General features: G+C 27.6%; 1 protein-coding gene across 5 annotated transcripts in view; it reads right to left on the bottom strand.

Annotated features, from left to right (window-relative positions):
• The window catches only part of SERCA (ATPase sarcoplasmic/endoplasmic reticulum Ca2+ transporting SERCA), a 180,647-nt gene extending 166,100 nt beyond the window's left edge, over positions 1-14,547 (bottom strand). For all 5 annotated transcript variants that reach the window (XR_012756167.1, XM_075364067.1, XM_075364066.1 and 2 more), the window contains exon 1: positions 14,336-14,547. The gene's annotated coding sequence lies outside the window, so the exon portion shown is untranslated. The remainder of the gene's footprint in view (positions 1-14,335) is intronic.
• Between the last annotated feature and the right edge of the window lie 295 nt (positions 14,548-14,842).

Genomic DNA, 14,842 nt, shown 5'->3' with positions numbered 1-14,842 from the left:
GCAATGTAACAAACGAAAAAAATACACTATATATTTTCATATCTTAATTTAAAAATAATAATAATAAAGGAAAAAATATAAATATTTATAAAAAAATTGGATAATCTAATATACAGAAAAACGAAAGATTTTGAAATAAAAGTTATTTTAAAAAAGCAATAAATATAAATGAAACTAGAACACTTTGATGAGTAATAAAACTGAATTTTAAAAGCCTATATTTTTCTGTATATATTGGTCGGGTCAAAACTTAAAAAAAAAATGATTTTATATACGTCATAACATAAAAACAAATAAAGTTAAAAAATATGAGCTTATTCTATAAACTTAAATAAAAGTTATAATACTTCTCTAATAAAAAAGAAGTTTATTTATACAATACAACACCGTTGGATTCAATAACTAACAATTTTTTTAAATTTTAATTATTTATCAGATCCATGATTGCAATAATTGTAAGTGATCTGACATAGGATACAAATAACTCCACGAAAAAAAGCACAGCCATTCTCAACAATAACCGGTTACTTAGAAAAAATGAGGAATGAAGTGGCTTCCAATCGCCTTCTTCACACAGCAAAAAAAAAAAAAAATACAGTTGCATGCCAAGCACATTGAAATTGAGACGGATTTTTACAAAGGTGCTATAAAAGTGATACCTTTATTCTGATTATCACAGGGGTTGACTGTATAATTACTATCCCTACTCTCAGTGAAAGCGACACTAAGCTATAAAACTCCTGATGATAATGAATTAAATCATGAAAAAATTCTTCTCTGAAATATATCGTATCGTAGTTATTATACACATTACAAAATTATAATTTTGTTTTTTTAAACCGTCAACTAATAAATAAATATTTTATATACAAATACGGCAAGTGTAAACTTAAACGTAATAATTCATACCCTTAAAATTGAATTAATTAAAAAAGTTTTTAATTTTTTTCGTTTATTAACTATCAAACTTATCAACAACTCAATAAACTTAACAACTATCAAATTAACAATGTTGATATTTGTTAAGCAACTCGCACCATAAACATTTTATTGATCGGGAGCTACTTTAAAAAATAATAAATAAAAAAAATATTTTTTTTTTAGATTTCTTTATGATGCAGCTATTATTGGTGGAAAAATAGGTAAAATAAAGTATAATTTTAGCAATAAATTTTTCATGAAAAGAGATTAGAAGATGAAATATATTTTATTACGTATTATACTGCAAAATATATAAAGAAAATAATTGCGTTAGTTAATTCAGTTTGTTCCCAAAATATATATAAATAAATTCGGATAATTGATGCTGTATCTTGTTCAGACTGCTTAAAAAACTTGAAAGACATAACTGATTAGAAAACATATTACAAAGAAAGTATATTAAGTTCTGCTAAATTAAAATACTTGCTCATGTACTTTTAACCTTTTTTTTATTATCTAAGATTTAAAGCCCAGTTAATTTCTTATTATATTTATGGTTAATTTGTTATATGTTTAATTTCTTGTTATTTTTTTTAACCAAGCAAAAAATGACTAATAACAGGGGTATATATATATATTTTATTCATGTTTAACACCCACTACGAAATTTTTAACAGTTAGAATGCTATTATTCTTTTATTTATAAACAAGCGATTTAGCAATAAACAAATAAATTTACAGTGTATTGTACTAGTTTTTATTCTTTTTTTTAATATAAAACGTTTCAAACAAACTGAGACGAAAGAAATTTTACAACAGCCAACTTTAAAATATTCATGAAATCTCACTTAGAAATGGTAATTAAATTGACACTCCATCTAGAAATTCATAACCGACTGGAAAAAAGCATTAAACAAAATTTCTCTTAATATTCTGACTTTTGAAGTCTATGCCAAATTAAAAAAAAACCGTTTACAAACGTTGGTATAGACTTCAAAATGTCAAATTTTCAGAACTGAAAAAGTATTATTTTGTATTATATTTTGCGAAGTTATTTGAATTATTTTTAAATTTATTTTTATTTAAAATGGAGATTGAAAAAATTCTTTGATAGAATGTAGTACGCGAGAAAAAGCTTTTTAATAAAAATACGAAAAATAACCTAGAGAAACAACTTAGAGACTACTAAGTAAGAGCTAAGTCACTCTGAAATACAGGTATATGAATTACAGAGTGTATCAAAAAAATTCATATGATTTCAAAAGGTTAAAATTCTGCAGCCATTCACCGCTAACGAACGAACCATATAGCATACAACTGAGCTGATCCTAGAGTTTCACTTGGTTGCCGGTAAGTGTCTCCCTTCACCCACCGGGTTGGTATAGTGGTGAACTCGTCATCGCAAATCAGCTGATTTTGAAGTTGAGAGTTCTAAGATCCAAATCTTAGTAAAGGCAATTACTTTTATACGAATCTGAATACTAGATCGTGGATAACGGTGTTCTTTGGTGGTTGGGTTTCAATTAACCTCACATCTCAGGAATGGTCGACTTGAGACTGTTCAAGATACATATCATCCTCTGAAGTAATACCTTACGGTGGTTCCGGAGCCTGAACAGAAAAAGAAAGGTGTCTCCCTTTAGTCTGCGTCAAGATGGCGAACCCGTAACAGAAAGCATTCTGTGTTCTTTATTTCAACAATTTTGAGTCCGGGCAACGGATTTCCATCAACAATTTCCCGTGACTGAACCTGTTATTGCTCAGAGCATTCGACGTTGGCACCAACAGTTTAAAAAACAGGATGTTTGTGTAAAGGGAAATCGCCAGATCGGATGAAGACGTTGAGCGCATCCGACTGAATCTTGTAAATAGTCCAGGAAAGTTCACTTGTCATGCCAGGAGTTAACCGTTCCTCATTAGATTTGTCTGGCGTGTTTTGAGGCGACGATTGTTACAAAAGTATACAGGATACAAGTCCTTCGCAATAGTGATAAACGACGTAGTGACGAAACAACGACGTAGTGACGTAACAACGACGTAATGACGTAACAACAAAGAGGCTACATTTCATCCAAGAGGAGAGATGAACCGCCTCAACGTAAGAATATCGGGATCAGAGCCGCCACGTGCAACAATCTAACATGAAAGAAACTCTCCAAAAGTCAATGTCTTCTGTGCCGATTCCCGAGAAAATGTTTACGTCGGCACATTTTTACAGAAAACATTGTTTCCAGAATCTCATATCTGGAAATGTTATAGAAGTGGCGTTTCCCGTACTTACAACAAGATCTATGAATTCGTCAGAAATGTTAAAACACTTTTTAATAATGGTCTTCTACAACAGTAGATCGATAAGGGTGGTGACCATTTGGCATATCATCACTGGCCACCAAGATCGCACTGCAGTGATGTTTTCTTATGGGAGTTTCTGAAAGACTGTTTGTGTCCTCTTTCCACAGCTTTGGACAAAATGAGAAACCGCAAATTACCAGATATAATCGCTGGATTATGGAACAAGTTTAAATATCGCATAGGTGTATGCCGTGCATCCAGAAAGGGTCATATTGAGCATTTATGAAAATCAAAAATAATATTTCATATTCAAACATGTATTTTATAATTCCCCTCAAGATTATATGTTCTTTTATTTTAAAAATAAAGCCTTTTGAAATCGCTGTATTTTATACTAGTTTATACAAGTACAATGTGTAAATATTAAAAATGGAAAAAATTTAAAAAAACGGTGAAAAACAGAAAGCATTTTGGAACAAATCCTCTCACAAAAACGTAGGGGAAAAATAGATACAAGAAAGTAGAGAAAAATACACGAAAAAATGCAAAAAAAAAAAACAATAAAAGGAAAAAACTAAACGAAAGATGTAACGCAGTCGTTTAGCTGGTAAAATCGAAAAAAAATTTCGATGGCAGCCTGAATTTAGCTTTCGATTTTTGATCAAAAAGCACATCTTGCCAATGCGTTATGTGTATTTATATAGAATACTAATGACGTATTATAAAGGCTGTAGACAGGATAGGATTCTTGGTACTTTGGTTATGAGGCCTTTGCGGCAGGCGGATAAAGTAGTTCCTCTTAGGCCAAGAACTGAGTTATTTAAACGTTTCTATTCATACTTAGGTCCAAATACATTTAATCGCGTACCAAGTGAATTTAAATTCATAGAAGACTAAAAGGTTTTCACTTTTAATTTACGATTGGTTATTGTCAAGTGAAGATGTAAAGAGTTTTTTTTAATTAATGATTCTATGATTCTGGGTGGAATCTAAGAGTGAAAGTTTCATATTTTTATTTTTACTTCAATTTGATCTAAAATTAATTTCATTTTCAATTTTATCACTACATCCTTGTATTTTATTTATGGTTCTGAGTTATTTAATCTGTCTATGTATAATCTTGTCACTAGTTTGAAATTTTAGTACTCCAAGACTTGTATCGTGTAATTAATTTTGAAATCCACTTGGAAATCCATACTTAACCATTTTTCAATAAATGACTAGTTAATTATTTTACTCATTGAAAAATAAGGTATGGAATCTCCAATACAGTTATTGCTATAGGGGGTACCTAGCTATTATTTTACGTCTTTTATATTGTTTGGTTATATGTCTATTAAACTTATGTATTAAGAATTTATAACTGTAAATAGTTTTATTTTTATTTGTAATCTGTTTATATTTTGTGAAATAAAAATTATAATTTTTTACACAAAAGGGAATATTTTTGCACCATTTGTACAGTTAAAAATCACTATTACAAAAGAAATTTCAGATTTTATTTCATATTTTTTGATGAATGTTGCTAAAATTTTATTTTTAGGTAATTAAAATATAATTTTTCTCAAAAAAAATTACATACTCAAATACATACTCGTAAATTGTTAGTAAAAAATTAATATCTTTTATAATTTTGGATTTATTTTCTTTAAATGAAACAAATATCTATTTTATTACGTAAATAAAGATATTTTATAATAATTTATTATTTTTAGTTTAATTTTTATTAATTTAATTTTTAAACATTAATTTTTTACTTTTTTTATAAAACTCCAAAAATTTGACGTAGTTTATAAAAATAATCTTTTATTTACACAATCCAAAATTAAATATAGTAATTTATAAAGACAGCCAAATATAGAGCAATAAAATGAATTGATGCCAAAACTTTATTGATAGAGAGATGAAATAAATCATCAGAAAAATAAACATGAGACTAAAATTAAATTATAAAAAAAAATTTTAATGTTGCCTTCCTCTTAATCCGTAAAGGCTTTATCTTTTATAAAAAGGAAGTGTGGAATGGTGAAAGAAAGAACAACTGCTTTATTTAGAATCATCAGAAAAACATTTAAAGTAATGAATTTAAAAAAAGAGCGATTACAGAAGAAAATTATTAAAAAATGGAATCTTTAAAATAAAATATTATGAAAAAAGAAACATATGGGAACCAAGTATTGGTAATTCGATATCTTTTCTCCATATATTTTTAGATCGGAAAACTTCAATCCAAATTTAAAATTAGATATACATCGTAAAACCATATTTATTCTTTGGGCTCGGTAGTTTAACTGATAAACCGAACGACATTGCGGTTATATTGGATAGAAATTCGAACGAAAACTGATCGTTTGGATTATTGAAAAGATATAATATTTTTTTAATATATAGATTGGCTTGTAGTTACGTGTTTACGATGTGGTTGTTCCAGAAAAAATTACTTTCCTTTTTGCCTTTATTAAAAAAAAAAAATAATGATAATAAAATGCTATATTTCATAAAACTCTTATTTGACGACACGAACAGTGAATATGTAACTTTGCATTGCGTTTAAAATGAATTTAAAAAAATTAAGTCTTAATATAAAAAAGTAAAAATCATGATATTATTAATTGTTTGAATTTTGATAAACATGTAACATCTTCAAAAACTGAAAACTATTTAAAAAATCGAATATAGCCCGAATTTTAAATCGGAAAGATTGTAAAAATGTCTGAGTCAGCTTTAGTACCATGATAAGCTTCTTCAAAACTGCTCCTAACTGTTAGTATTCAAATAGGATTTTTAAAGATATTTTTTATTTATGATATATTCAAATGGGTATCTGATTCAAATTTAGATATGCTTTTGAATATATTTGATTGATTTTATACTGTTCAAGTATATTTAGGTTTTTTTTATTAATGTTATGCATATATGTTTATTTTAATGAAATGATTTTGAAAAACGGATTCAGTGATGGAATTGAGTTCTCTGAATCGTTGTGAAAAGTTGGGTCATGTTAAAACTTGGGTCATGTCCTATATAAAAACTTATTATAGTTTGAGCAGTCAAGTATATACCTTATTTAAATCAGATACCTTTTCGGAGACACAATAAAAATTTGTCACAACCCGATTCGAATATCAGCGCTTCCAGCGACAGTACTAGAGAAGTTTAACATAAAACGAAAGCTAGCTCAGACAAAAATAAAATATTTTTATAAAATTTTGTGTTTTTTTTATTATTTGTTATTTGTGTTTGTTTTATATATTTGTTGATTATTATTAATTTCAAGGATCGAATCATCCCTTTTAATAACAGATGTACAAAAAAGAATACCTGCGGTTTAATTTGTTGTAATATCTATTGGATGAAGTTTACAGTATTGATTTAATGACAGAATCACCGACCAAAAGGGACAGTTTTAGTTGCGCGCATGGCCGTATATTGATCCCTTCTCTTTTCGCTTGACAGCACCACTATTAAAGATGGCGACTCAGAAAGCCTTCTGTTTTGCAGTTTGCTAAATTTAAATCTATCGTAGTCCACTATACGTTCAATAGTAAGTTTAACTGTCATTCTTCTTGTGACAATAAAATTCATCGATGGTATAATCGCTTTGAAACGATGGGTGTCCGTGTACAAGGAGAATACGGGACGACCGAAAGTGTATGAAAATTTTTTTGAACGTGTCAGGGAATCTTTGCTGCAAAAACATTTGTCAAGAAGGCCGGCCGGAAACTAGCGAAGGCCGGCCGGAAACTAGCGAAGGCCGATGATGAAAATCTGAATTTTTTTACATTCATATCGTTTAGAGCTCTGAACTTTGAAGATTACCGACAACGTTGTGTATGCAGACTTCGCATTCGAAATGTTGCACCATAAAGACGACGACTTTCTTGATTGAATTATGTTTAATGATGTGTATACATTACATAATGTCGTACATAATAAAATGTATCTGGGGATCAGAAGAAAATTTAAATGAACTTTCACAATGAGAAAGTTTTCCCAAATTAAATGTTTCTGTGTGATATTCCAACGGGAAGTTTACGGACCGTTCTTTTTCGCTTAAGCAGGAGTAACAGGAGTTGTTTGTTTGGATATACTGCGTATACGACTCTTTTCTGAACTGGTGCAAGATGGATCAGAGAATTTTATTTTGCAACAAGACTCCTCATTGGCATAACTCTCTATGGGATCGGCTGAGTGATATTTTCCTCAACTGCTGGATCGATCGGTATGGACCCGATGACGAAGCTTATTTGCGGTAGCCTCCGAGGTCATTTGTTCCTACCTCATGCGAGTTTTTCCTTTGAGATTTTATGAAGGATCTTTCATAAAATTATGAAGATCCAGTCTATGCGTCCCCGCTACCTATTGATCTGCTCGATTTAAGAGACAGGATTGAAGGAGCTGTCGCTTTTATTACTCGAGACATGTTGGTTAAAGAATGGAACGAACTCTCCTATCCATTAGATATGTGGTTTGTGGTAGGTGCTCACATTAAACTCTTGTGGGGGAAAACTGAAAGCGTTTACTCTTTCATTTTATGTTTGATGTATTACTGTAAGTCAAAGATAAGAGATATTAAATAGAATTAAAATTCCGATATTTTTTTCAAATATGATTAGTACAACCAGCTAAGCAAACATTTAATTATTTTATTAAAACTTGATTCAAGATTCTGCTCTATCTCTATTTATTAGTAATAATGCTGTATTCTAACAATCTTTTTACCGAAGAAAGCCTTAATCTACTTTTCTATTAAAAATAATCAAATTTTACTTACGAATAATTTCATCACAAAAAGTTTTGTGTGAATTCGTATCAATTTTAATTGAGAACATATTTATGCTGATGGTTCTGCATTTGTTTCTTAATATAAGATTAACATATTTTTGTCAGCCAACGAGAGATGAACACCATCAATTTCATAAATTTATTAAACGATTCATATCGATTAGTAACAATAAAAAATACAGTTTTGAAAAAATCCGGAATGGCAGATAAATTTTTTTTTAAATTTCTAAATCGAAATTTTTTAAAATTTATCAGATCAAAAAGCTATTAAAAAGGATTAATTCAAAGTTATAGGTAGGGTTTAAAAATATTTATATATCAAAAATTGAATTATTAGGGATTAGTTTACTTGAAAACTAAGTAACAAGTCTATAAGACAGACAAACGTTTACATTATAGTAGTAATGTAAACAAGTATTGTAATATAAACTCTCATAAAAAGAGTACGATTATTTTGGTTCAGACGGGAGATCGATTTAATCTGACACGACTTGAGTTATCCATTTAACTACACTACGATATAAATGTAATAGACTATGTAGTCTAGCTTGCTAAGAAAATATTTAATGTCTTATAAACTTCGAACCATGAGATGTAAACTTCATATGATGTTTTTTGGTAATGATTTGATATACAGTATTCTAAATATTTATTTTGGCTAATTGATATCGGTTATGTTATTCCATTCATATGATGCTGTTAAGAAAAGACAATTTAATGTATATAACAACGAAAAGTTATTTAAGAAAGTAGATTAAATAAATAAAAAAAAATAACCGACTGTTAAAAACTGCAAAAAAAGTTAGATCTCTGTTTAACTTTATAAATAATGTAAATAGAATCGATAAATATAAATGAGTATTATTTTTTTCCAGTTGTTTTTTAAATATTTGCTATGTGATAAAATTTTTACGTAAAATTAAGGACATAATACACTTCAAGTCGGAAAAAATCCAGAACTGGTAAAAAGATTTTTCCTTCAATTCTTTGAAGGCAAAATCAACCTTATATGGAGTCGCTCGTACGAAAAAAAAGGCATGAACCGGAACATGACAAAAAAGAAAAGAATGTGGACAAACAATTACTACCGAAATTGAGGTGAGGCTCTCTGGTATGTACGAGTAGGCTATTTTTTAACTTCGTTTAAATAAAAGGAATGAAGAAATGAGGTACACTTCTAATGAACTGTTAAAAAATTTGTTAACGCTATACAGTATGATTTATATTTTTATTATAATTTTTACAAATAATTTTCTTGAATTTTCGTCGAATTATTATTTCTTAAAAAAAAAAATACTTTCAACGTACCCTATTTTAAAATTTAGAATTTATGTGTTCGTTTCATATAAATCCAAAATTCAGTTTTTTCGTTTGAAATAATATATTTTTTTTATTTCCTTTACGTAGGTTTTCAGTCCTTTGATAAAGATAGCTGCATAAAAATGAAGACGTCTTCTCAAGACATGCTTGAGCAATCTTGATTTTCAAAAATCTATACTTCCTTATAATTATATTTTACTTACACATATCATTATGTTATAGCCATTATATAAACCTCGATATAAAAACAAAATATATCGCCTATATATAAACAATATAATTTTTTGTTAAAAGAAATCTTACTTTTAATTTTTGTGAGGAAAAATTATAACATGATTACTACAGGAACTTTCTTTATAAATAAAACGGTAATTGAAATATACCATTTTAATGAAAAGTAAGTCTTGAACATACATAAACAAGAAATAAATAAATGAAAATTACTTTTTGTTTGAATTAAATACAATCACTTTTTATGGAATTCTGTTAAAAAGAAGGTAAATCAATGTTGTTGAAACGCGAAAATTCGAATAAAATACAATTTAAAAAAAATAAAGTAGTTAAAAAGAGATCTAATAACTAAAAAACGGAACGGAAAAAACACGAACAAAGTATTTTGGATCAAAAATTTAAGAATAAAAAATTTAAAAAAAACAATCTGAAATTATCTTTTAACTTAAAATAGCAATTCATAAAGAGACAAATATATAGGTAGGAAGGAATAAATAACAGGTCCGGTTTTACCCTAAAATTATCTCATTTCAGATCGATCTTTTTTTATACTTACCTGGTAAGAAACAACCCCGGATATTTCTATAAACAGGACCACACCACAAATACCATCAAGGTTTCTCAAGTAACTCGATCAGGTTCTCCCAGATACTTATCACCGAATCAGTTGGGGTTCAATTAAGGGAAAATAGTCATAATTAGAAACATACGATCTGCCAGTAGAAGAACCTCAAAGGAATACTTCAGTAATTTCAGGGAATGGTAATTCCACCTACGATCTCCGTACGGATATCAGAATATTTTTACCAAAGACGGAAACATCATTCTACTGATTCATGATTTTTGAATTAACCAGCTCAAATAAATATGATAACCAATTGAACAGAGTTAGGAATCTTGAAGGAAAACTCTTACGATAAGTTATATAGCATGTTTAAATATTAAAACTGATTTTCAAACTGTTCCCCAAACAATTTTAACAAAATTCTGTCTATTTTCTCACTTTTGTATTCTCTTTTATTATGTTTTTTTGTTTCTTTGAATTTCCTCGTTTCAATAACATTGGTTTACCATCCTTTTTAATAAACTTCCATAAAAAGTATGGTATTTAATTCAATCCAAAAGTATATTTTTAACAAAAAAAAATATATTGTTTATATATATAGACAATATTTTTTTTATTTTTATACCTTTATCATATAATGGATATCATAATGATTTGTAGCCCGTTGTCATTTTGATATTCATAATGATAATGAAACATCATGAAATATTGGTCTAGAAGAATAAATATTTGAAAAACAAGATCGATCAGCAAGTCTTCAGAAGACATGCTCTTTTTTATGCAAATATCTTTATCAAAGAATTGGGAACCCATGTAAAATGAATGAATTATTCCATTCGAAACACAAAAACACAAAAATTCTAAATTTTAATACGGAGTAGTTGAATATTATTTCTTTCAAGAAATAATAATTCGACGAAAATTCAAGAAAATTATTTGTAAAAATTATAATAAAAATATAAATCATACTGTATAGCGTTAACAAATTTTTTTAGTCGTTTATTAGTAGTGCACATCATTTCTTCAAAATTCATTTTATTAAAACGAAGTTAAAAAATTGCCTACTCGTACATTTCAGAGAGCCTCACTCCAGTTTCGGTATAATTGTTTCTCCACATTCTTTTTATTTTTTATCAAGTTTAGGTTTCACACCTTTATTTTTCGTACGAGCAACCTTTTTTTTTTCATTCCAAAGGTTTTTTGTAGCCCAATTAAAATTTTTAATAAAAATAAAATTAAAAAGTAGAATACGAATATTTTTTCACAAAATTTTTTTTCGTATTCTCATTTAAATTAATTCCATTTATTCAGTTCGCCCAATCCAATCAATTATATTTGAGCGTTACTGAGTTTTCGATAATTTCCCCAGCCACCAACTTGTTATTGGGTTATTAATAAAAATAGTATATATCGGTCTGGGCGTTTCATGACAAACAATTTTGTTACAATACATTACAAAAATGAACGCAGCTGTCTGCTGGTCTCAAATCAATAAAGTTTCATTAGATATCAACAGATTTAAAAAAAAATCATACGAATAAATAATTTAAAAAAATTCATCCTCAGGTTTAAAATTTATTTAAACTAATTTCTATAATAATATTTATTTCGAGTAAGTGGATATATAACTTTTTTTTTGTTCTATCATTTACGATTTTTGATTTTTCAACTCGCCATAGCGCCTATTGATTTTTCATTAATCCAGTTTAAGCAATTTTCATATAAAACTGAACAAAAAAAATAAATAAATATTTCCTCCAAATTAATTTAGTTTTATTTAATTGAATAAAAATACCTAGCTACCACTAAATATGTAGAGACTTTCAGAATATTATACGAATGAAATCAAATTTTAATTAAATCAAGTACTCGTAAAAAAAAATTTCGAAATTTATTTTTATTTATTTACGAATATTTTTAAGAAGAAAGTAAAATTTATTATTTACCCCTAATATAGTAAATAAATACGCTGGATATAGTAAATAAAACAACTTTAAAATATTTCATTACAACAAAGAAAAGCATAGATAATAAAGCAAAAATATAAAAATAGCATGTGAAACACATCTGCTTTACAAAACAGTTATCTATTGTTCATACTAGCTTGTACTATATATTTTCTTCCATGATAATCCTATTTTAGTTCTTCAAGCTACTTCTAGTTAAAAGCCTTCTCCTAGCTTTGAATCACACTTGGTTCATCATCTTTCTTATTTCTTTCTTTCTATAATATTCTTCCCCGCTTTCTCATTCTGAAACACACACACACACACACACACACACACACACACACACACACACACACACACACACACACACACACACACACACACACACACACACACACACACACACACACACACACACACACACAACCAGTATGAATTATACTTTTAAAAAAACTTTCATGTGTCCGTTGAGAAAATGCATTCATGAACTTATATGAACATTCTTAAAAATCCAAGTTTCAACTAAATTATTAATAGCTTTGTAAAATAAATTTGTGTTGTAACTATTTAAAAAAAAAGAAGATAACTTGTTCAGTAAAAAAAGTTGATAATTTAATTCAAAATTATGTTACCTCATAACAGGTTGTGCATAGAATTAAATTAAACTAATAAAATCCATGTAGTTTGTAAACTTAAACAGATTAGTTTTTGAGACAGTGACGTTAATTGAGCCAAAATGAATAAATTAAATGATACAATACTCATATTTAATTAAAAATATGTATTATGATAAATAAAATAAAATGTTAACCTTTTAATAGGTTTAAAGGATAAAAGAATTTATCTGTTGTAACGGATAATCAATGGAAGTAATCAACGATTTTAATCATTAAAGTTAAAATATTTTTTATCTATGTATTTATTATTATTTATTTATTTATTTACTATTATTAATTTATTAAATTAAATTTTTATAATTAAAATTAAACTTTTTTCAAACCAGCTTGTTTTATTTTATTTCATTTCTCTAGTCCAACTACGGAAACCAAAAATATAATTCAACTATTTTTTTTTTTTTAAATAATTAAAACATTAAATAATATCCAAAAATATTAATCATATTCTGTCAAATATTAATTACTTTAATATAATAGAAAACTCAAGAGATATTAAACCGACTTGTGTCAATTAAGATTAAATTTTATTAAAATATTATGTAAATTTAAAGAGAATTACATTTTTATATTTTATTAATAAAATATATTTTTAATCTTAATATAATTACACGAATTAAATTAATGAATTAAGTAAATAATAAAATAAAATAAACAATGTTTATATTTAAGAAATAAAATATAAATTAGCTATATTTATAAAGTTATGCTTATAAATAAAATAAATTTTAAGAAAAAAAACATTTTGAAAATAACACGTTTTGTTATAAATAATACGGCGCAGATAAAATTTTCTTATCTATAAAAAAAACACTCACGACGAGAAGATAGAAAGGTATGGTGGGAAAGATAAAAATACATGCATTTGTCTATAGTGTGTGGGTGCGTATGTGCGCGTGCACGTACGAACGGATTGTAAAATGCTAATAAAAAAATTATTCTTCAAAAATAAATGAACTGTAGTTTTTTTTTTCTAATAAAAAAAAGGGAAATTCAAATAACATTACAAATGAAATAATGATATTTTTAGAATACCAGAAAAACAATTTAGAAATATTCTGAATATTATTATTATTTCATCTCAGCGAATATCCTAAAAGTTACATATATTAAAGAAAACACACACAATAATAAACTACGTACTATCTGCTCATGAATATTATAAAATATAATTTTATAATAAAATTTATCTTTAAAATAAGCTATAGGTAAATTTTTTTTTTTATTAAAAATTTCTTAATATTATAATAATTTCTTAATTTAATTATCGAGTGATGCGAATTTAAAATTATACCACACTGTAAAAATTAAAATTTTTTTTTATTATTAAAAGCTATTCAAATTAGAATAAATCTTTTTTATGAACAATTATTTTTTTTTTTTAAGTATACTTATATTTTTTTCTTCTTTTTTAATTAACCTAAACAACAGTAATAAGTCTAAATAAAGTTAATTAAATTTAATTTTATTTCGTTCAACTAGTTTAAAATTTTTATTTATTTATCTACCGGTTATTTATGTTAACAGTTTCTAATAAAAGCAAAAATTATTTTCTTGCGATGCATAAATTAAAAATAAAAATAAAATTAAATACTCACCGAAATTTCACTTGAACGTGTCCTCAAAAAATAAATCGAGTTGGTCCCCAAAGCACTCTTTATAAAACAAAAAAACACACAAAACAATATCACAAACTATTAGCTTATTATTCACTGAGGCGCATAGTTTTTAAAGTTGGAAATTTTTTTGAACACGCAACTCTTTGTTGCGTTGCGGGTGAGGTGGAAACGGGCACCTCGTCAAAGCTTAGGGGCCTTAAGTAATCTCGTTCTAGCGGAGCCTGGCGGCAGAGGGGGAACTCGAGCTGCGGCCTCGAAGACGTGCCAAAATACGGCCGAACCAAGTCCTACCACAGGCTACCCCGACTATTTCATCACGACCCTCCCGGGCGCGGGCAAACAGGTGCGATATATTTTTGATAGCTCCGCATTAAATGCCCCCTGGAATCCGTCACTGCACTCGTGATCAACGCGATACAGAAAACTACTAACATATAGAACTACTTACCTATCGACCGAGTACAGTTATTTAAAAAGAAAGTAAGC

The sequence above is a fragment of the Lycorma delicatula genome, chromosome 4, assembly GCF_047948215.1.
Source record: "Lycorma delicatula isolate Av1 chromosome 4, ASM4794821v1, whole genome shotgun sequence".
Lineage (NCBI taxonomy): Eukaryota > Metazoa > Arthropoda > Insecta > Hemiptera > Fulgoridae > Lycorma > Lycorma delicatula.
This window is presented reverse-complemented; position numbering and strand designations above follow the sequence as displayed.